Genomic DNA, 24,597 nt, shown 5'->3' with positions numbered 1-24,597 from the left:
AGTGGTATGGGGAGAGAGTGTGGCAGTGGGATATGTTCGAAATAGATACAGCGGTATGGGGAGAGAGTGTGGCAGTGGGATTTGTTCAAAATAGATACAGTGGTATGGGGAGAGAGTGTGGCAGTGGGATATGTTCGAAATAGATACAGTGGTATGGGGAGAGAGTGTGGCAGTGGGATTTGTTCGAAATAGATACAGTGTTATGGGGAGAGAGTGCGGCAGCGGGATTTGTTCGAAATTGAAACAGTGGTATGGGGAGAGAGTGTGGCAGTGGGATTTGTTCAAAATAGATACAGCGGTATGGGGAGAGAGTGTGGCAGTGGGATATGTTCGAAATAGATACAGTGGTATGGGGAGAGAGTGTGGCAGTGGGATTTGTTCGAGATTGATTCAGTGGTATGGGGAGAGAGTGCGGCAGCGGGATTTGTTCGAAATTGAAACAGTGGTATGGGGAGAGAGTGTGGCAGTGGGATTTGTTCGAAATTGAAACAGTGTTATGGGGAGAGAGTGTGGCAGTGGGAATTGTTCGAAATTGAAACAGTGTTATGGGGAGAGAGTGTGGCAGTGGGAATTGTTCGAGATTGAAACAGTGTTATGGGGAGAGAGTGTGGCAGTGGGATTTGTTCGAAATTGAAACAGTGTTATGGGGAGAGAGTGTGGCAGTGGGAATTGTTCGAAATTGAAACAGTGTTATGGGGAGAGAGTGTGGCAGTGGGAATTGTTCGAGATTCAAACATTGGTATGGGGAGAGAGTGTGGCAGTGGGATTTGTTCGAGATTGCTAACAGTGTTATGGGGAGAGAGTGTGGCAGTGGGATTTGTTCGAGATTCAAACAGTGGTATGGGGAGAGAGTGTGGCAGTGGGATTTGTTCGAAATTGAAACAGTGTTATGGGGAGAGAGTGTGGCAGTGGGAATTGTTCGAAATTGAAACAGTGTTATGGGGAGAGAGTGTGGCAGTGGCAATTGTTCGAGATTCAAACATTGGTATGGGGAGAGAGTGTGGCAGTGGGATTTGTTCGAGATTGATAACAGTGTTATGGGGAGAGAGTGTGGCAGTGGGAATTGTTCGAGATTCAAACAGTGGTATGGGGAGAGAGTGTGGCCGTGGGATTTGTTCGAGATTGATAACAGTGTTATGGGGAGAGAGTGTGGCAGTGGGATTTGTTCGAGATTGATAACAGTGCAATGGGGAGAGAGTGTGGCAGTGGGAATTGTTCGAGATTCAAACAGTGGTATGGGGAGAGAGTGTGGCAGTGGGATTTGTTCGAGATTCAAACATTGGTATGGGGAGAGAGTGTGGCAGTGGGATTTGTTCGAGATTCAAACAGTGGTATGGGGAGAGAGTGTGGCCGTGGGATTTGTTCGAGATTGATAACAGTGTTATGGGGAGAGAGTGTGGCAGTGGGATTTGTTCGAGATTGATAACAGTGCAATGGGGAGAGAATGTGGCAGTGGGAATTGTTCGAGATTCAAACAGTGGTATGGGGAGAGAGTGTGGCAGTGGGATTTGTTCGAGATTGATAACAGTGCAATGGGGAGAGAGTGCGGCAGTGGGAATTGTTCGAGATTGATAACAGTGTTATGGGGAGAGAGTGCGGCAGTGGGATTTGTTCGAGATTGATAACAGTGTTATGGGGAGAGAGTGTGGCAGTGGGATTTGTTCGAGATTCAAACAGTGGTATGGGGAGAGAGTGTGGCAGTTGGATTTGTTCGAGATTGATAACAGTGCAATGGGGAGAGAGTGTGGCAGTGGGATTTGTTCGAAATTGAAACAGTGGTATGGGGAGAGAGTGTGGCAGTGGGATTTGTTCGAAATTGAAACAGTGGTATGGGGAGAGAGTGTGGCAGTGGGATTTGTTCGAGATTGATAACAGTGTTATGGGGAGAGAGTGCGGCAGTGGGATTTGTTCGAAATTGAAACAGTGGTATGGGGAGAGAGTGCGGCAGTGGGATTTGTTCGAGATTGAAACAGTGTTATGGGGAGAGAGTGTGGCAGTGGGAATTGTTCGAGATTCAAACATTGGTATGGGGAGAGAGTGTGGCAGTGGGATTTGTTCGAGATTGATAACAGTGTTATGGGGAGAGAGTGTGGCAGTGGGAATTGTTCGAGATTCAAACAGTGGTATGGGGAGAGAGTGTGGCAGTGGGATTTGTTCGAGATTGATAACAGTGTTATGGGGAGAGAGTGTGGCCGTGGGATTTGTTCGAGATTGATAACAGTGTTATGGGGAGAGAGTGTGGCAGTGGGATTTGTTCGAGATTGATAACAGTGCAATGGGGAGAGAGTGTGGCAGTGGGAATTGTTCGAGATTCAAACAGTGGTATGGGGAGAGAGTGTGGCAGTGGGATTTGTTCGAGATTCAAACAGTGGTATGGGGAGATAGTGTGGCAGTGGGATTTGTTCGAGATTGATAACAGTGTTATGGGGAGAGAGTGTGGCAGTGGGATTTGTTCGAGATTGATAACAGTGGTATGGGGAGAGAGTGTGGCAGTGGGATTTGTTCGAGATTGATAACATTGCAATGGGGAGAGAGTGCGGCAGTGGGAATTGTTCGAGATTCAAACAGTGGTATGGGGAGAGAGTGTGGCAGTGGGATTTGTTCGAAATTGAAACAGTGGTATGGGGAGAGAGTGTGACAGTGGGATTTGTTCGAAATTGAAACAGTGGTATGGGGAGAGAGTGTGGCAGTGGGATTTGTTCGAGATTCAAACAGTGGTATGGGGAGAGAGTGTGGCAGTGGGATTTGTTCGAGATTCAAACAGTGGTATGGGGAGAGAGTGTGGCAGTGGGAATTGTTCGAGATTCAAACATTGGTATGGGGAGAGAGTGTGGCAGTGGGATTTGTTCGAGATTCAAACAGTGGTATGGGGAGAGAGTGTGGCAGTGGGAATTGTTCGAGATTGAAACAGTGGTATGGGGAGAGAGTGTGGCAGTGGGATTTGTTCGAGATTCAAACAGTGGTATGGGGAGAGAGTGTGGCAGTGGGATTTGTTCGAGATTCAAACAGTGGTATGGGGAGAGAGTGTGGCAGTGGGAATTGTTCGAGATTGATAACAGTGTTATGGGGAGAGAGTGTGGCAGTGGGATTTGTTCGAGATTCAAACAGTGGTATGGGGAGAGAGTGTGGCAGTGGGATTTGTTCGAGATTCAAACATTGGTATGGGGAGAGAGTGTGGCAGTGGGATTTGTTCGAGATTCAAACAGTGGTATGGGGAGAGAGTGTGGCAGTGGGAATTGTTCGAGATTGAAACAGTGGTATGGGGAGAGAGTGTGGCCGTGGGATTTGTTCGAAATTGAAACAGTGGTATGGGGAGAGAGTGTGGCAGTGGGATTTGTTCGAGATTGATAACAGTGTTATGGGAAGAGAGTGTGGCAGTGGGATTTGTTCGAGATTCAAACAGTGGTATGGGGAGAGAGTGTGGCAGTGGGATTTGTTCGAGATTCAAACAGTGGTATGGGGAGAGAGTGCGGCAGTGGGAATTGTTCGAGATTGATAACAGTGTTATGGGAAGAGAGTGTGGCAGTGGGATTTGTTCGAGATTGATAACAGTGCAATGGGGAGAGTGTGTGGCAGTGGGAATTGTTCGAGATTGATAACAGTGTTATGGGAAGAGAGTGTGGCAGTGGGATTTGTTCGAGATTGATAACAGTGCAATGGGGAGAGTGTGTGGCAGTGGGAATTGTTCGAGATTCAAACAGTGGTATGGGGAGAGAGTGTGGCAGTGGGATTTGTTCGAAATTGAAACAGTGGTATGGGGAGAGAGTGTGGCAGTGGGATTTGTTCGAGATTCAAACAGTGGTATGGGGAGAGAGTGCGGCAGTGGGAATTGTTCGAGATTCAAACATTGGTATGGGGAGAGAGTGTGGCAGTGGGATTTGTTCAAAATTGAAACAGTGGTATGGGGAGAGAGTGTGGCAGTGGGATTTGTTCGAAATTGAAACAGTGGTATGGGGAGAGAGTGTGGCAGTGGGATTTGTTCGAAATTGAAACAGTGGTATGGGGAGAGAGTGTGGCAGTGGGATTTGTTCGAAATTGAAACAGTGGTATGGGGAGAGAGTGCGGCAGTGGGAATTGTTCGAGATTCAAACATTGGTATGGGGAGAGAGTGTGGCAGTGGGATTTGTTCAAAATTGAAACAGTGGTATGGGGAGAGAGTGTGGCAGTGGGATTTGTTCGAAATTGAAACAGTGGTATGGGGAGAGAGTGTGGCAGTGGGATTTGTTCGAAATTGAAACAGTGGTATGGGGAGAGAGTGCGGCAGTGGGAATTGTTCGAGATTGATAACAGTGTTATGGGAAGAGAGTGTGGCAGTGGGATTTGTTCGAGATTGATAACAGTGCAATGGGGAGAGAGTGTGGCAGTGGGAATTGTTCGAGATTCAAACAGTGGTATGGGGAGAGAGTGTGGCAGTGGGATTTGTTCGAGATTCAAACAGTGGTATGGGGAGAGAGTGTGGCAGTGGGATTTGTTCGAAATTGAAACAGTGGTATGGGGAGAGAGTGTGGCAGTGGGATTTGTTCGAAATTGAAACAGTGGTATGGGGAGAGAGTGTGGCAGTGGGATTTGTTCGAAATTGAAACAGTGGTATGGGGAGTGAATGTGGCAGTGGGATTTGTTCGAGATTGATAACAGTGCAATGGGGAGAGAGTGTGGCAGTGGGAATTGTTCGAGATTCAAACATTGGTATGGGGAGAGAGTGTGGCAGTGGGATTTGTTCGAGATTCAAACAGTGGTATGGGGAGAGAGTGTGGCAGTGGGATTTGTTCGAAATTGAAACAGTGGTATGGGGAGAGAGTGTGGCAGTGGGATTTGTTCGAAATTGAAACAGTGGTATGGGGAGAGAGTGTGGCAGTGGGATTTGTTCGAAATTGAAACAGTGGTATGGGGAGTGAATGTGGCAGTGGGATTTGTTCGAGATTGATAACAGTGCAATGGGGAGAGAGTGTGGCAGTGGGATTTGTTCGAAATTGAAACGGTGGTATGGGGAGAGAGTGTGGCAGTGGGATTTGTTCGAAATTGAAACAGTGGTATGGGGAGAGAGTGTGGCAGTGGGATTTGTTCGAAATTGAAACAGTGGTATGGGGAGAGAGTGTGGCAGTGGGATTTGTTCGAGATTCAAACATTGGTATGGGGAGAGAGTGTGGCAGTGGGATTTGTTCAAAATTGAAACAGTGGTATGGGGAGAGAGTGTGGCAGTGGGATTTGTTCGAAATTGAAACAGTGGTATGGGGAGAGAGTGTGGCAGTGGGATTTGTTCGAAATTGAAACAGTGGTATGGGGAGAGAGTGTGGCAGTGGGATTTGTTCGAAATTGAAACAGTGGTATGGGGAGAGAGTGTGGCAGTGGGATTTGTTCGAGATTGATAACAGTGCAATGGGGAGAGAGTGTGGCAGTGGGAATTGTTCGAGATTCAAACATTGGTATGGGGAGAGAGTGTGGCAGTGGGATTTGTTCGAGATTGATAACAGTGCAATGGGGAACGAGTGCGGCAATGGTGTTTGTTTGAGATTGATAACAGTGTTATGGGGAGAGAGTGTGGCAGTGGGATTTGTTTGAGATTGATAACAGTGTTATGGGGAGAGAGTGTGGCAGTGGGATTTGTTCGAGATTGATAACAGTGGTATGGGGAGAGAGTGTAGCAGTGGTATTTGTTCGAGATTGATAACAGTGTTATGGGGAGAGAGTGTGACAGTGGTATTTGTTCGAGATTGATAACAGTGCAATGGGGAGAGAGTGTGGCAGTGGTATTTGTTCGAGATTGATACAGTGGTGTGGGGAGAGAGTGTAGCAGTGGGAATTGTTTGAGATTGATACAGTGGTATGGGGAGAGAGTGTGACAGTGGTATTTGTTCGAGATTGATACAGTGGTGTGGGGAGAGAGTGTAGCAGTGGGAATTGTTTGAGATTGATAACAGTGCAATGGGGAGCGAGTGCGGCAATGGTGTTTGTTTGAGATTGATAACAGTGTTATGGGGAGAGAGTGTGGCAGTGGGATTTGTTCGAGATTGATACAGTGGTATGGGGAGAGAGTGTGGCAGTGGGATTTGTTCGAAATTGAAACAGTGGTATGGGGAGAGAGTGTAGCAGTGGGAATTGTTCGAGATTCAAACATTGGTATGGGGAGAGAGTGTGGCAGTGGGATTTGTTCGAGATTGATAACAGTGCAATGGGGAGAGAGTGTGGCAGTGGGAATTGTTCGAGATTCAAACATTGGTATGGGGAGAGAGTGTGGCAGTGGGATTTGTTCGAGATTGATAACAGTGCAATGGGGAACGAGTGCGGCAATGGTGTTTGTTCGAGATTGATAACAGTGTTATGGGGAGAGAGTGTGGCAGTGGGATTTGTTCCAAATTGAAACAGTGGTATGGGGAGAGAGTGTGGCAGTGGGATTTGTTCGAAATTGAAACAGTGGTATGGGGAGAGAGTGTGGCAGTGGGATTTGTTCGAAATTGAAACAGTGGTATGGGGAGAGAGTGTGGCAGTGGGATTTGTTCGAGATTGATAACAGTGCAATGGGGAGAGAGTGTGGCAGTGGGAATTGTTCGAGATTCAAACATTGGTATGGGGAGAGAGTGTGGCAGTGGGATTTGTTCGAGATTGCTAACAGTGTTATGGGGAGAGAGTGTGGCAGTGGGATTTGTTCGAGATTCAAACAGTGGTATGGGGAGAGAGTGTGGCAGTGGGATTTGTTCGAAATTGAAACAGTGTTATGGGGAGAGAGTGTGGCAGTGGGAATTGTTCGAAATTGAAACAGTGTTATGGGGAGAGAGTGTGGCAGTGGCAATTGTTCGAGATTCAAACATTGGTATGGGGAGAGAGTGTGGCAGTGGGATTTGTTCGAGATTGATAACAGTGTTATGGGGAGAGAGTGTGGCAGTGGGAATTGTTCGAGATTCAAACAGTGGTATGGGGAGAGAGTGTGGCCGTGGGATTTGTTCGAGATTGATAACAGTGTTATGGGGAGAGAGTGTGGCAGTGGGATTTGTTCGAGATTGATAACAGTGCAATGGGGAGAGAGTGTGGCAGTGGGAATTGTTCGAGATTCAAACAGTGGTATGGGGAGAGAGTGTGGCAGTGGGATTTGTTCGAGATTCAAACATTGGTATGGGGAGAGAGTGTGGCAGTGGGATTTGTTCGAGATTCAAACAGTGGTATGGGGAGAGAGTGTGGCCGTGGGATTTGTTCGAGATTGATAACAGTGTTATGGGGAGAGAGTGTGGCAGTGGGATTTGTTCGAGATTGATAACAGTGCAATGGGGAGAGAATGTGGCAGTGGGAATTGTTCGAGATTCAAACAGTGGTATGGGGAGAGAGTGTGGCAGTGGGATTTGTTCGAGATTGATAACAGTGCAATGGGGAGAGAGTGTGGCAGTGGGAATTGTTCGAGATTCAAACAGTGGTATGGGGAGAGAGTGTGGCAGTGGGATTTGTTCGAGATTGATAACAGTGCAATGGGGAGAGAATGTGGCAGTGGGAATTGTTCGAGATTCAAACAGTGGTATGGGGAGAGAGTGTGGCAGTGGGAATTGTTCGAGATTGATAACAGTGTTATGGGGAGAGAGTGTGGCAGTGGGAATTGTTCGAGATTGATAACAGTGTTATGGGGAGAGAGTGTGGCAGTGGGATTTGTTCGAGATTCAAACAGTGGTATGGGGAGAGAGTGTGGCAGTGGGATTTGTTCGAAATTGAAACAGTGGTATGGGGAGAGAATGTGACAGTGGGATTTGTTCGAAATTGAAACAGTGGTATGGGGAGAGAGTGTGGCAGTGGGATTTGTTCGAGATTCAAACAGTGGTATGGGGAGAGAGTGTGGCAGTGGGATTTGTTCGAGATTCAAACAGTGGTATGGGGAGAGAGTGTGGCAGTGGGAATTGTTCGAGATTCAAACATTGGTATGGGGAGAGAGTGTGGCAGTGGGATTTGTTCGAGATTCAAACAGTGGTATGGGGAGAGAGTGTGGCAGTGGGAATTGTTCGAGATTGAAACAGTGGTATGGGGAGAGAGTGTGGCAGTGGGATTTGTTCGAGATTCAAACAGTGGTATGGGGAGAGAGTGTGGCAGTGGGATTTGTTCGAGATTCAAACAGTGGTATGGGGAGAGAGTGTGGCAGTGGGAATTGTTCGAGATTGATAACAGTGTTATGGGGAGAGAGTGTGGCAGTGGGATTTGTTCGAGATTCAAACAGTGGTATGGGGAGAGAGTGTGGCAGTGGGATTTGTTCGAGATTCAAACATTGGTATGGGGAGAGAGTGTGGCAGTGGGATTTGTTCGAGATTCAAACAGTGGTATGGGGAGAGAGTGTGGCAGTGGGAATTGTTCGAGATTGAAACAGTGGTATGGGGAGAGAGTGTGGCCGTGGGATTTGTTCGAAATTGAAACAGTGGTATGGGGAGAGAGTGTGGCAGTGGGATTTGTTCGAGATTGATAACAGTGTTATGGGAAGAGAGTGTGGCAGTGGGATTTGTTCGAGATTGATAACAGTGCAATGGGGAGAGTGTGTGGCAGTGGGAATTGTTCGAGATTGATAACAGTGTTATGGGAAGAGAGTGTGGCAGTGGGATTTGTTCGAGATTGATAACAGTGCAATGGGGAGAGTGTGTGGCAGTGGGAATTGTTCGAGATTCAAACAGTGGTATGGGGAGAGAGTGTGGCAGTGGGATTTGTTCGAAATTGAAACAGTGGTATGGGGAGAGAGTGTGGCAGTGGGATTTGTTCGAGATTCAAACAGTGGTATGGGGAGAGAGTGCGGCAGTGGGAATTGTTCGAGATTCAAACATTGGTATGGGGAGAGAGTGTGGCAGTGGGAATTGTTCGAGATTGATAACAGTGTTATGGGAAGAGAGTGTGGCAGTGGGATTTGTTCGAGATTGATAACAGTGCAATGGGGAGAGAGTGTGGCAGTGGGAATTGTTCGAGATTCAAACAGTGGTATGGGGAGAGAGTGTGGCAGTGGGATTTGTTCGAGATTCAAACAGTGGTATGGGGAGAGAGTGTGGCAGTGGGATTTGTTCGAAATTGAAACAGTGGTATGGGGAGAGAGTGTGGCAGTGGGATTTGTTCGAAATTGAAACAGTGGTATGGGGAGAGAGTGTGGCAGTGGGATTTGTTCGAAATTGAAACAGTGGTATGGGGAGTGAATGTGGCAGTGGGATTTGTTCGAGATTGATAACAGTGCAATGGGGAGAGAGTGTGGCAGTGGGAATTGTTCGAGATTCAAACATTGGTATGGGGAGAGAGTGTGGCAGTGGGATTTGTTCGAGATTCAAACAGTGGTATGGGGAGAGAGTGTGGCAGTGGGATTTGTTCGAAATTGAAACAGTGGTATGGGGAGAGAGTGTGGCAGTGGGATTTGTTCGAAATTGAAACAGTGGTATGGGGAGAGAGTGTGGCAGTGGGATTTGTTCGAAATTGAAACAGTGGTATGGGGAGTGAATGTGGCAGTGGGATTTGTTCGAGATTGATAACAGTGCAATGGGGAGAGAGTGTGGCAGTGGGATTTGTTCGAAATTGAAACGGTGGTATGGGGAGAGAGTGTGGCAGTGGGATTTGTTCGAAATTGAAACAGTGGTATGGGGAGAGAGTGTGGCAGTGGGATTTGTTCGAAATTGAAACAGTGGTATGGGGAGAGAGTGTGGCAGTGGGATTTGTTCGAGATTCAAACATTGGTATGGGGAGAGAGTGTGGCAGTGGGATTTGTTCAAAATTGAAACAGTGGTATGGGGAGAGAGTGTGGCAGTGGGATTTGTTCGAAATTGAAACAGTGGTATGGGGAGAGAGTGTGGCAGTGGGATTTGTTCGAAATTGAAACAGTGGTATGGGGAGAGAGTGTGGCAGTGGGATTTGTTCGAAATTGAAACAGTGGTATGGGGAGAGAGTGTGGCAGTGGGATTTGTTCGAGATTGATAACAGTGCAATGGGGAGAGAGTGTGGCAGTGGGAATTGTTCGAGATTCAAACATTGGTATGGGGAGAGAGTGTGGCAGTGGGATTTGTTCGAGATTGATAACAGTGCAATGGGGAACGAGTGCGGCAATGGTGTTTGTTTGAGATTGATAACAGTGTTATGGGGAGAGAGTGTGGCAGTGGGATTTGTTTGAGATTGATAACAGTGTTATGGGGAGAGAGTGTGGCAGTGGGATTTGTTCGAGATTGATAACAGTGGTATGGGGAGAGAGTGTAGCAGTGGTATTTGTTCGAGATTGATAACAGTGTTATGGGGAGAGAGTGTGACAGTGGTATTTGTTCGAGATTGATAACAGTGCAATGGGGAGAGAGTGTGGCAGTGGTATTTGTTCGAGATTGATACAGTGGTGTGGGGAGAGAGTGTAGCAGTGGGAATTGTTTGAGATTGATACAGTGGTATGGGGAGAGAGTGTGACAGTGGTATTTGTTCGAGATTGATACAGTGGTGTGGGGAGAGAGTGTAGCAGTGGGAATTGTTTGAGATTGATAACAGTGCAATGGGGAGCGAGTGCGGCAATGGTGTTTGTTTGAGATTGATAACAGTGTTATGGGGAGAGAGTGTGGCAGTGGGATTTGTTCGAGATTGATACAGTGGTATGGGGAGAGAGTGTGGCAGTGGGATTTGTTCGAAATTGAAACAGTGGTATGGGGAGAGAGTGTAGCAGTGGGAATTGTTCGAGATTCAAACATTGGTATGGGGAGAGAGTGTGGCAGTGGGATTTGTTCGAGATTGATAACAGTGCAATGGGGAGAGAGTGTGGCAGTGGGAATTGTTCGAGATTCAAACATTGGTATGGGGAGAGAGTGTGGCAGTGGGATTTGTTCGAGATTGATAACAGTGCAATGGGGAACGAGTGCGGCAATGGTGTTTGTTCGAGATTGATAACAGTGTTATGGGGAGAGAGTGTGGCAGTGGGATTTGTTCCAAATTGAAACAGTGGTATGGGGAGAGAGTGTGGCAGTGGGATTTGTTCGAAATTGAAACAGTGGTATGGGGAGAGAGTGTGGCAGTGGGATTTGTTCGAAATTGAAACAGTGGTATGGGGAGAGAGTGTGGCAGTGGGATTTGTTCGAGATTGATAACAGTGCAATGGGGAGAGAGTGTGGCAGTGGGATTTGTTCGAGATTCAAACAGTGGTATGGGGAGAGAGTGTGGCAGTGGGATTTGTTCGAGATTGCTAACAGTGTTATGGGGAGAGAGTGTGGCAGTGGGATTTGTTCGAGATTCAAACAGTGGTATGGGGAGAGAGTGTGGCAGTGGGATTTGTTCGAAATTGAAACAGTGTTATGGGGAGAGAGTGTGGCAGTGGGAATTGTTCGAAATTGAAACAGTGTTATGGGGAGAGAGTGTGGCAGTGGCAATTGTTCGAGATTCAAACATTGGTATGGGGAGAGAGTGTGGCAGTGGGATTTGTTCGAGATTGATAACAGTGTTATGGGGAGAGAGTGTGGCAGTGGGAATTGTTCGAGATTCAAACAGTGGTATGGGGAGAGAGTGTGGCCGTGGGATTTGTTCGAGATTGATAACAGTGTTATGGGGAGAGAGTGTGGCAGTGGGATTTGTTCGAGATTGATAACAGTGCAATGGGGAGAGAGTGTGGCAGTGGGAATTGTTCGAGATTCAAACAGTGGTATGGGGAGAGAGTGTGGCAGTGGGATTTGTTCGAGATTCAAACATTGGTATGGGGAGAGAGTGTGGCAGTGGGATTTGTTCGAGATTCAAACAGTGGTATGGGGAGAGAGTGTGGCCGTGGGATTTGTTCGAGATTGATAACAGTGTTATGGGGAGAGAGTGTGGCAGTGGGATTTGTTCGAGATTGATAACAGTGCAATGGGGAGAGAATGTGGCAGTGGGAATTGTTCGAGATTCAAACAGTGGTATGGGGAGAGAGTGTGGCAGTGGGATTTGTTCGAGATTGATAACAGTGCAATGGGGAGAGAGTGCGGCAGTGGGAATTGTTCGAGATTGATAACAGTGTTATGGGGAGAGAGTGTGGCAGTGGGAATTGTTCGAGATTGATAACAGTGTTATGGGGAGAGAGTGTGGCCGTGGGATTTGTTCGAGATTCAAACAGTGGTATGGGGAGAGAGTGTGGCAGTTGGATTTGTTCGAGATTGATAACAGTGCAATGGGGAGAGAGTGTGGCAGTGGGATTTGTTCGAAATTGAAACAGTGGTATGGGGAGAGAGTGTGGCAGTGGGATTTGTTCGAAATTGAAACAGTGGTATGGGGAGAGAGTGTGGCAGTGGGATTTGTTCGAGATTGATAACAGTGTTATGGGGAGAGAGTGCGGCAGTGGGATTTGTTCGAAATTGAAACAGTGGTATGGGGAGAGAGTGCGGCAGTGGGATTTGTTCGAGATTGAAACAGTGTTATGGGGAGAGAGTGTGGCAGTGGGAATTGTTCGAGATTCAAACATTGGTATGGGGAGAGAGTGTGGCAGTGGGATTTGTTCGAGATTGATAACAGTGTTATGGGGAGAGAGTGTGGCAGTGGGAATTGTTCGAGATTCAAACAGTGGTATGGGGAGAGAGTGTGGCAGTGGGATTTGTTCGAGATTGATAACAGTGTTATGGGGAGAGAGTGTGGCCGTGGGATTTGTTCGAGATTGATAACAGTGTTATGGGGAGAGAGTGTGGCAGTGGGATTTGTTCGAGATTGATAACAGTGCAATGGGGAGAGAGTGTGGCAGTGGGAATTGTTCGAGATTCAAACAGTGGTATGGGGAGAGAGTGTGGCAGTGGGATTTGTTCGAGATTCAAACAGTGGTATGGGGAGATAGTGTGGCAGTGGGATTTGTTCGAGATTGATAACAGTGTTATGGGGAGAGAGTGTGGCAGTGGGATTTGTTCGAGATTGATAACAGTGGTATGGGGAGAGAGTGTGGCAGTGGGATTTGTTCGAGATTGATAACAGTGCAATGGGGAGAGAGTGCGGCAGTGGGAATTGTTCGAGATTGATAACAGTGTTATGGGGAGAGAGTGTGGCAGTGGGTTTTGTTCGAGATTCAAACAGTGGTATGGGGAGAGAGTGTGGCAGTGGGATTTGTTCGAGATTCAAACATTGGTATGGGGAGAGAGTGTGGCAGTGGGATTTGTTCGAGATTCAAACAGTGGTATGGGGAGAGAGTGTGGCAGTGGGAATTGTTCGAGATTGAAACAGTGGTATGGGGAGAGAGTGTGGCAGTGGGATTTGTTCGAGATTGATAACAGTGTTATGGGAAGAGAGTGTGGCAGTGGGATTTGTTCGAGATTCAAACAGTGGTATGGGGAGAGAGTGCGGCAGTGGGATTTGTTCGAGATTGATAACAGTGTTATGGGGAGAGAGTGTGGCAGTGGGATTTGTTCGAGATTCAAACAGTGGTATGGGGAGAGAGTGCGGCAGTGGGAATTGTTCGAGATTCAAACATTGGTATGGGGAGAGAGTGTGGCAGTGGGAATTGTTCGAGATTGATAACAGTGTTATGGGAAGAGAGTGTGGCAGTGGGATTTGTTCGAGATTGATAGTGCAATGGGGAGAGTGTGTGGCAGTGGGAATTGTTCGAGATTCAAACAGTGGTATGGGGAGAGAGTGTGGCAGTGGGATTTGTTCGAAATTGAAACAGTGGTATGGGGAGAGAGTGTGGCAGTGGGATTTGTTCGAGATTCAAACAGTGGTATGGGGAGAGAGTGCGGCAGTGGGAATTGTTCGAGATTCAAACATTGGTATGGGGAGAGAGTGTGGCAGTGGGAATTGTTCGAGATTGATAACAGTGTTATGGGAAGAGAGTGTGGCAGTGGGATTTGTTCGAGATTGATAACAGTGCAATGGGGAGAGAGTGTGGCAGTGGGAATTGTTCGAGATTCAAACAGTGGTATGGGGAGAGAGTGTGGCAGTGGGATTTGTTCGAGATTCAAACAGTGGTATGGGGAGAGAGTGTGGCAGTGGGATTTGTTCGAAATTGAAACAGTGGTATGGGGAGAGAGTGTGGCAGTGGGATTTGTTCGAAATTGAAACAGTGGTATGGGGAGAGAGTGTGGCAGTGGGATTTGTTCGAAATTGAAACAGTGGTATGGGGAGTGAATGTGGCAGTGGGATTTGTTCGAGATTGATAACAGTGCAATGGGGAGAGAGTGTGGCAGTGGGAATTGTTCGAGATTCAAACATTGGTATGGGGAGAGATTGTGGCAGTGGGATTTGTTCGAGATTCAAACAGTGGTATGGGGAGAGAGTGTGGCAGTGGGATTTGTTCGAAATTGAAACAGTGGTATGGGGAGAGAGTGTGGCAGTGGGATTTGTTCGAAATTGAAACAGTGGTATGGGGAGAGAGTGTGGCAGTGGGATTTGTTCGAAATTGAAACAGTGGTATGGGGAGTGAATGTGGCAGTGGGATTTGTTCGAGATTGATAACAGTGCAATGGGGAGAGAGTGTGGCAGTGGGATTTGTTCGAAATTGAAACGGTGGTATGGGGAGAGAGTGTGGCAGTGGGATTTGTTCGAAATTGAAACAGTGGTATGGGGAGAGAGTGTGGCAGTGGGATTTGTTCGAAATTGAAACAGTGGTATGGGGAGAGAGTGTGGCAGTGGGATTTGTTCGAGATTCAAACATTGGTATGGGGAGAGAGTGTGGCAGTGGGATTTGTTCAAAATTGAAACAGTGGTATGGGGAGAGAGTGTGGCAGTGGGATTTGTTCGAAATTGAAACAGTGGTATGGGGAGAGAGTGTGGCAGTGGGATTTGTTCGAAATTGAAACAGTGGTATGGGGAGAGAGTGTGGCAGTGGGATTTGTTCGAGATTGATAACAGTGCAATGGGGAGAGAGTGTGGCAGTGGGAATTGTTCGAGATTCAAACATTGGTATGGGGAGAGAGTGTGGCAGTGGGATTTGTTCGAGATTGATAACAGTGCAATGGGGAACGAGTGCGGCAATGGTGTTTGTTTGAGATTGATAACAGTGTTATGGGGAGAGAGTGTGGCAGTGGGATTTGTTTGAGATTGATAACAGTGTTATGGGGAGAGAGTGTGGCAGTGGGATTTGTTCGAGATTGATAACAGTGGTATGGGGAGAGAGTGTAGCAGTGGTATTTGTTCGAGATTGATAACAGTGTTATGGGGAGAGAGTGTGACAGTGGTATTTGTTCGAGATTGATAACAGTGCAATGGGGAGAGAGTGTGGCAGTGGTATTTGTTCGAGATTGATACAGTGGTGTGGGGAGAGAGTGTAGCAGTGGGAATTGTTTGAGATTGATAACAGTGCAATGGGGAGCGAGTGCGGCAATGGTGTTTGTTTGAGATTGATAACAGTGTTATGGGGAGAGAGTGTGGCAGTGGGATTTGTTCGAGATTGATACAGTGGTATGGGGAGAGAGTGTGGCAGTGGGATTTGTTCGAAATTGAAACAGTGGTATGGGGAGAGAGTGTAGCAGTGGGAATTGTTCGAGATTCAAACATTGGTATGGGGAGAGAGTGTGGCAGTGGGATTTGTTCGAGATTGATAACAGTGCAATGGGGAGAGAGTGTGGCAGTGGGAATTGTTCGAGATTCAAACATTGGTATGGGGAGAGAGTGTGGCAGTGGGATTTGTTCGAGATTGATAACAGTGCAATGGGGAACGAGTGCGGCAATGGTGTTTGTTCGAGATTGATAACAGTGTTATGGGGAGAGAGTGTGGCAGTGGGATTTGTTCCAAATTGAAACAGTGGTATGGGGAGAGAGTGTGGCAGTGGGATTTGTTCGAAATTGAAACAGTGGTATGGGGAGAGAGTGTGGCAGTGGGATTTGTTCGAAATTGAAACAGTGGTATGGGGAGAGAGTGTGGCAGTGGGATTTGTTCGAGATTGATAACAGTGCAATGGGGAGAGAGTGTGGCAGTGGGAATTGTTCGAGATTCAAACATTGGTATGGGGAGAGAGTGTGGCAGTGGGATTTGTTCGAGATTGATAACAGTGCAATGGGGAACGAGTGCGGCAATGGTGTTTGTTTGAGATTGATAACAGTGTTATGGGGAGAGAGTGTGACAGTGGGATTTGTTCGAGATTGATAACAGTGGTATGGGGAGAGAGTGTAGCAGTGGTATTTGTTCGAGATTGATAACAGTGTTATGGGGAGAGAGTGTGACAGTGGTATTTGTTCGAGATTGATAACAGTGCAATGGGGAGAGAGTGTGACAGTGGTATTTGTTCGAGATTGATACAGTGGTGTGGGGAGAGAGTGTAGCAGTGGGAATTGTTTGAGATTGATAACAGTGCAATGGGGAGCGAGTGCGGCAATGGTGTTTGTTTGAGATTGATAACAGTGTTATGGGGAGAGAGTGTGGCAGTGGGATTTGTTCGAGATTGATAACAGTGTTATGGGGAGAGAGTGTGACAGTGGTATTTGTTCGAGATTGATACAGTGGTGTGGGGAGAGAGTGTAGCAGTGGGAATTGTTTGAGATTGATAACAGTGCAATGGGGAGCGAGTGCGGCAATGGTGTTTGTTTGAGATTGATAACAGTGTTATGGGGAGAGAGTGTGGCAGTGGGATTTGTTCGAGATTGATACAGTGGTATGGGGAGAGAGTGTGACCGTGGGATTTGTTCGAGATTGATTCAGTGGTGGGGGAGAGAGTGGGGTAATCATTTACTTTGGGGATTGATACAGGGCTATGGGGGAAACAGAGCCGTGGTATTAGTTTGGGGATTGACCCAGGGCATGGGGGAGAGAGCAGAGTAGTGAGATTTGCTGTGAGTGATACTGGAAAATGGAGAGAGAGCTGGACAGTGGGATTAGTTTGGCATTGATACCGGGCATCTGGAGAGAGTGGGGCAGTTGCATTCGTGTAGGATTGACACAGGGCATTGCGGAGAGGGTGAGGCAGTGGGATTGATTTGGGGACTGATACAGGGCTATGGGGTGCGAGCAGGGCAGTGGGATTTGTTTGGAGCTTGTAACAGGGCTATTGGGAGAAAGCGGGCAGTGAGTTTTTATATTTATTGGTAGACAGCTATGTGCAGAGAGTGGGGTAGTGGGATTAATTTGGAATTGATATAGGGCAATAGGGAGAGAGCGATGCAGTGAGATTTGTTTGGGTTGATACAGGGCTATAGGGAAGGAGTGGGGCAGTAGAATTAGTTTGGGATTGATACAGAGGTAGAGAGAAGGAGTGGAGCAGTGGGATTAGTCTGGGATTGATACAGGGCTATGAGGAGAGAGCGCAGCAGTGAGAATTGTTTGGGATTGGTACAGGAATATAGGGAAGGAGTGGGACAGTGGTATTAGTTTGGGATTGATCCAGAGCTATGGGGAAGTAGAGGGGCAGTAGGATTTGTTTGGGATTGATACAGAGGTATAGGGAAGGAGTGGGGCAGTGGCTATAGTTTGGGATTGATCCTGGGCTATTAGAAAAGTAAGGTCACTTTTGTATCTGGTTGAGCAGTAACTGTATAATAGAAATTAATCATATAGTAATGTAATATACATGGATTTTTGGTGGCAGTCCAAGTAAGGGAATTATTGTGCCTGGATGGATAATAACAGTAAAAGTTTAGGTATGAGATCAGTGACATTTCCAGATAACTTTCAGGTCTTTCCACAGTTTCTGTGAGAAGCAATGAGTTCTTGAAACTTCCACTGAGTCTCTCAGGTTCCACAATCATATTACTTCCAGTCAGGTGGCCACAGAAGCAGCAGGCATTATCTCAGCTCCTGTTTATTATGGCACAGAATCTATTTAAATAACAACAATAAGGAGGGTCATTAAGGACAATCCAATTCGCACAAAGATCAGTTCCTGAAAAATCCAATCTTGGCAAAACATATTGGCATTGCACTGTGCTGTGTCAGATGAGTTTAGTTTTCAGCTGACCCTCTCCATGTTTCAGGGGCAGTATCTGAGGGTAAACCGATCTGTGAGAATTGTGTAGTCTTTCATTGAAATGACAATTTACCACTGAAATTATCTGTAATCGGTAACTAAAAGATTCCTCCTTCTTCCTGCCAGTGTTACCAGACTGCAGCTATCATGTTATATACCTTCCCAACAGTTTGGAAAACTCACGTTAGAGATGTTAAATATCTGCCAAATGTTGCATTATGTAATATGAATGTACACATAGAGTCATAGAGTTATACAGCACAGAAACAGGCCCTTCGGTACATCGTGTCTGTGCCGGTCATCAAGCACCTAACTATTCTAATCCAGTTTTCCGGCACTTGGCCCGTCGCCTTGTATGCTATGATGTTTCAAGTGCACATCTAAGTACTTCTTAAATGTTGTGAGGGTTCCTGACTCTACCACCTTTTCAGGCAGGGCATTCCAGATTCCAACCACATTCTGGGTGAAATTTCGTTTTCTGCAAATCCCCTCTAAACCTTCTTCCCCTTACCTTAAATCTATGCCCTTTGGTTATTGACCCCTCCACTCAGGGAAAGGTTTCTTCCTATCTAACCTATCAATGCCCCTTCTATAGACCTTATAAACCTTCTATTATATATGTAAGATGCCTGAGTAAAATGAGTTAATTTCAGTTGTTCACTGACTGTAATTAATATCAGTCTCCATGGGGACTCATTGTCTCTGTTTTTTATTAATTCCAGTTCGATGAACATAGCAGATTCAGACAGTATACTTCCCACTGTTAATTTTAATGGAATATATTTTAAAGATTTTTTAGGTGTGGATTTGCACACATCAATAATTCAATTCATATAATTTTCTGATTAAACACTCAATACCAAACTATTAAATGTTCATCTGACTCAGAGAAGTTTTCCGATGGAGATCAGCTTCACTCTGGTCTATTAAAAATACAGTCTTTTTGACGGAACAGTGCTAGTTTAATAGCAGAGCTGACAAAATATGGTAACAGATTCTCCGAATTGGAAGCAATACATTTTGCAGATTCTCTATTCCTCTTCATACGTGTGAGTCTACATAGAATCACTGTGCAAATGCTCAGCCATCCTAATAATGGAGACACCCTCATTGGGGTGGAAGGGGGAGGGGGTCGGAGGGAGGTCTCTCTGAAAATTTTGCTAACACAGCTGGGCATCTGGTACATATGTTTTGTTTCTAATTTTCTGAATCTAAGCTGACACAGAGCAACACAAGATCCCCTTGAAATTTCCCTCAGTCAGAGTGACCCTGAACCCCAGTGGTAAACAAGACAGGTTACATTCCCAGTCATAGTTACATCTCCCATTCAGACAATCAGAGACTATCATGACTGTCTTGAAGGGGATTGAATTGTTAAATTGAGCTAAGTGTTTGTTTGGTCAAATCTGTTAAAATATATTCTGTGATCTGAGAAGTGTTAATGGGAGAATTGTGAAATTTATTCTCCTGAACTTACAGTAACTAATGAGGAGCCGAGAATATTTAGGCTCCAAGCTGAGAAACATTAATCCCAATCACTGAACAGCAGCATTAACCCTTGACAATCTAATTTTTTTTATACAGCAATACAGATTAAACCAGATATTAAACAGATGTGAATTGAAAGCCCCACAAACAAGTGAATATGATCATATGATGAACGATATTGGGAATAACAGCTGACACGAATCTCTTGATCTGATAGGAATGATGTGAAGTGGGAGCTGATTCATTTACAGATTTCAAATTATTTACATGATCCGATGTAATTCCAGAGAATATATATCCACTTCTCAGAGCTGGGGTCAGTAATCACACATGGGAACTGAAATAATGAACTGGTCAAACTCCATCAAATATCAGACCTGGGGAAATCAGACATTTCTATCTATTTTACACAATACATTATGGTTCTTTCGTGGAAATTTTGTAAATTCCAAATAGGATCAATGCTCATTAATTAATTAAACTAACGGTCACTGTGAATAAATTTACTAAACTAGTTAACTCTCCATTTAAATTGTGTAACTCTTCCTCGGTTCAGTGAGATATAAGGTACACTGAAAGAGAGTAGTTTTTCTCAAACAGTGCCCTTGTACAACACTGTGCTAGTGTTTCAACTGGATCTAATGAAAGTACAAGTGAGGGCAGTGATGTCCCTGGATATACAGTGACTGTAAAGTTAAATCTGTGATATATATGGAAGGGTAGTAGCAATAAAACTGAGGCCAGTGATGCTCTGTCACAGTATAACAGGAACATTCATATATATGCATGGGTCATAACAGTCAAAGTGAGGTTAATGTTGTATCTGGATGAGCAATAACAGTATAAAAGTGATCAATCATATATCTGGATGGATAGTAACAGTAAAAGTGAGGTTAATGTTGTATCTGGATGAGCAATAACAGTATAAAAGTGATCAATCATATATCTGGATGGATAGTAACAGTAAAAGTGAGGTTAATGTTGTATCTGGATGAGCAATAACTGTATAAAAGTGATCAATCAGAGATCTGGATGTTTAGTAACAGTCAAAGTGAGGTCAGTGTTGTGTCTGGATGAGCAATAACTGTTTAAAAGTGATCAATCAGAGATCTGGATGGATAGTAACAGTCAAAGTGAGGTTAATGTTGTGTCTGGATGAGCAATAACTGTATAAAAGTGATCAATCAGAGATCTGGATGTTTAGTAACAGTCAAAGTGAGGTTAATGTTGTATCTGGATGAGCAATAACAGTATAAAAGTGATCAATCAGAGATCTGGATGTTTAGTAACAGTCAAAGTGAGGTTAATGTTGTATCTGGATGAGCAATAACAGTATAAAAGTGATCAATCAGAGATCTGGATGTTTAGTAACAGTCAAAGTGAGGTCAGTGGTGTATCTGGATGAGCAATAACAGTATAAAAGTGATCAATCAGAGATCTGGATGTTTAGTAACAGTCAAAGTGAGGTTAATGTTGTATCTGGATGAGCAATAACAGTATAAAAGTGATCAATCAGAGATCTGGATGTTTAGTAACAGTCAAAGTGAGGTTAATGTTGTATCTGGATGAGCAATAACAGTATAAAAGTGATCAATCAGAGATCTGGATGTTTAGTAACAGTCAAAGTGAGGTTAATGTTGTATCTGGATGAGCAATAACAGTATAAAAGTGATCAATCAGAGATCTGGATGTTTAGTAACAGTCAAACTGAGGTTAATCTTGTATCTGGATGAGCAATAACAGTATAAAAGTGATCAATCAGAGATCTGGATGGATAGTAACAGTCAAAGTGAGGTTAATGTTGTATCTGGATGAGCAATAACAGTATAAAAGTGATCAATCAGAGATCTGGATGGATAGTAACAGTCAAAGTGAGGTTAATGTTGCATCTGGATGAGCAATAACAGTATAAAAGTGATCAATCAGAGATCTGGATGTTTAGTAACAGTAAAACTGAGGTCAGTGGTGTGTCTGGATGAGCAATAACAGTATAAAAGTGATCAATCAGAGATCTGCATGTTTAGTAACAGTCAAAGTGAGGTCAGTGGTGTATCTGGATGAGCAATAACAGTATAAAAGTGATCAATCAGAGATCTGGATGTTTAGTAACAGTCAAAGTGAGGTTAATGTTGTGTCTGGATGAGCAATAACAGTATAAAAGTGATCAATCAGAGATCTGGATGGATAGTAACAGTCAAAGTGAGGTTAATGTTGTATCTGGATGAGCAATAACTGTATAAAAGTGATCAATCAGAGATCTGGATGGATAGTAACAGTCAAAGTGAGGTTAATGTTGTATCTGGATGAGCAATAACTGTATAAAAGTGATCAATCAGAGATCTGGATGTTTAGTAACAGTCAAAGTGAGGTTAATGTTGTATCTGGATGAGCAATAACAGTATACCAGTGATCAATCAGAGATCTGGATGTTTAGTAACAGTCAAAGTGAGGTTAATGTTGTATCTGGATGAGCAATAACAGTATAAAAGTGATCAATCATATATCTGGATGGATAGTAACAGTAAAAGTGAGGTTAATGTTGTATCTGGATGAGCAATAACAGTATAAAAGTGATCAATCATATATCTGGATGGATAGTAACAGTAAAAGTGAGGTTAATGTTGTATCTGGATGAGCAATAACTGTATAAAAGTGATCAATCAGAGATCTGGATGTTTAGTAACAGTCAAAGTGAGGTCAGTGTTGTGTCTGGATGAGCAATAACTGTTTAAAAGTGATCAATCAGAGATCTGGATGGATAGTAACAGTCAAAGTGAGGTTAATGTTGTGTCTGGATGAGCAATAACTGTATAAAAGTGATCAATCAGAGATCTGGATGTTTAGTAACAGTCAAAGTGAGGTTAATGTTGTATCTGGATGAGCAATAACAGTATAAAAGTGATCAATCAGAGATCTGGATGTTTAGTAACAGTCAAAGTGAGGTTAATGTTGTATCTGGATGAGCAATAACAGTATAAAAGTGATCAATCAGAGATCTGGATGTTTAGTAACAGTCAAAGTGAGGTTAATGTTGTATCTGGATGAGCAATAACAGTATAAAAGTGATCAATCAGAGATCTGGATGTTTAGTAACAGTCAAAGTGAGGTCAGTGGTGTATCTGGATGAGCAATAACAGTATAAAAGTGATCAATCAGAGATCTGGATGTTTAGTAACAGTCAAAGTGAGGTTAATGTTGTATCTGGATGAGCAATAACAGTATAAAAGTGATCAATCAGAGATCTGGATGTTTAGTAACAGTCAAAGTGAGGTTAATGTTGTATCTGGATGAGCAATAACAGTATAAAAGTGATCAATCAGAGATCTGGATGTTTAGTAACAGTCAAAGTGAGGTTAATGTTGTATCTGGATGAGCAATAACAGTATAAAAGTGATCAATCAGAGATCTGGATGGATAGTAACAGTCAAAGTGAGGTTAATGTTGCATCTGGATGAGCAATAACAGTATAAAAGTGATCAATCAGAGATCTGGATGTTTAGTAACAGTAAAACTGAGGTCAGTGGTGTGTCTGGATGAGCAATAACAGTATAAAAGTGATCAATCAGAGATCTGCATGTTTAGTAACAGTCAAAGTGAGGTCAGTGGTGTATCTGGATGAGCAATAACAGTATAAAAGTGATCAATCAGAGATCTGGATGTTTAGTAACAGTCAAAGTGAGGTTAATGTTGTGTCTGGATGAGCAATAACAGTATAAAAGTGATCAATCAGAGATCTGGATGTTTAGTAACAGTCAAAGTGAGGTTAATGTTGTGTCTGGATGAGCAATAACAGTATAAAAGTGATCAATCAGAGATCTGGATGGATAGTAACAGTCAAAGTGAGGTTAATGCTGTATCTGGATGAGCAATAACTGTATAAAAGTGATCAATCAGAGATCTGGATGGATAGTAACAGTCAAAGTGAGGTTAATGTTGTATCTGGATGAGCAATAACAGTATAAAAGTGATCAATCAGAGATCTGGATGTTTAGTAACAGTCAAAGTGAGGTTAATGTTGTATCCGGATGAGCAATAACAGTATAAAAGTGATCAATCAGAGATCTGGATGTTTAGTAACAGTCAAAGTGAGGTCAGTGGTGTGTCTGGATGAGCAATAACAGTATAAAAGTGATCAATCAGAGATCTGGATGTTTAGTAACAGTCAAAGTGAGGTTAATGTTGTATCTGGATGAGCAATAACAGTATACCAGTGATCAATCAGAGATCTGGATGGATAGTAACAGTAAAAGTGAGGTTAATGTTGTATCTGGATGAGCAATAACAGTATAAAAGTGATCAATCATATATCTGGATGGATAGTAACAGTAAAAGTGAGGTTAATGTTGTATCTGGATGAGCAATAACTGTATAAAAGTGATCAATCAGAGATCTGGATGTTTAGTAACAGTCAAAGTGAGGTCAGTGTTGTGTCTGGATGAGCAATAACTGTTTAAAAGTGATCAATCAGAGATCTGGATGGATAGTAACAGTCAAAGTGAGGTTAATGTTGTGTCTGGATGAGCAATAACTGTATAAAAGTGATCAATCAGAGATCTGGATGTTTAGTAACAGTCAAAGTGAGGTTAATGTTGTATCTGGATGAGCAATAACAGTATAAAAGTGATCAATCAGAGATCTGGATGTTTAGTAACAGTCAAAGTGAGGTTAATGTTGTATCTGGATGAGCAATAACAGTATAAAAGTGATCAATCAGAGATCTGGATGTTTAGTAACAGTCAAAGTGAGGTTAATGTTGTATCTGGATGAGCAATAACAGTATAAAAGTGATCAATCAGAGATCTGGATGTTTAGTAACAGTCAAAGTGAGGTCAGTGGTGTATCTGGATGAGCAATAACAGTATAAAAGTGATCAATCAGAGATCTGGATGTTTAGTAACAGTCAAAGTGAGGTTAATGTTGTATCTGGATGAGCAATAACAGTATAAAAGTGATCAATCAGAGATCTGGATGTTTAGTAACAGTCAAAGTGAGGTTAATGTTGTATCTGGATGAGCAATAACAGTATAAAAGTGATCAATCAGAGATCTGGATGTTTAGTAACAGTCAAAGTGAGGTTAATGTTGTATCTGGATGAGCAATAACAGTATAAAAGTGATCAATCAGAGATCTGGATGTTTAGTAACAGTCAAACTGAGGTTAATGTTGTATCTGGATGAGCAATAACAGTATAAAAGTGATCAATCAGAGATCTGGATGGATAGTAACAGTCAAAGTGAGGTTAATGTTGCATCTGGATGAGCAATAACAGTATAAAAGTGATCAATCAGAGATCTGGATGTTTAGTAACAGT

Source organism: Heterodontus francisci, unplaced genomic scaffold (genome assembly GCF_036365525.1).
Source record: "Heterodontus francisci isolate sHetFra1 unplaced genomic scaffold, sHetFra1.hap1 HAP1_SCAFFOLD_151, whole genome shotgun sequence".
Taxonomy (NCBI): Eukaryota; Metazoa; Chordata; class Chondrichthyes; order Heterodontiformes; family Heterodontidae; genus Heterodontus; species Heterodontus francisci.
Note: the sequence above shows the minus strand (reverse complement) of the source record.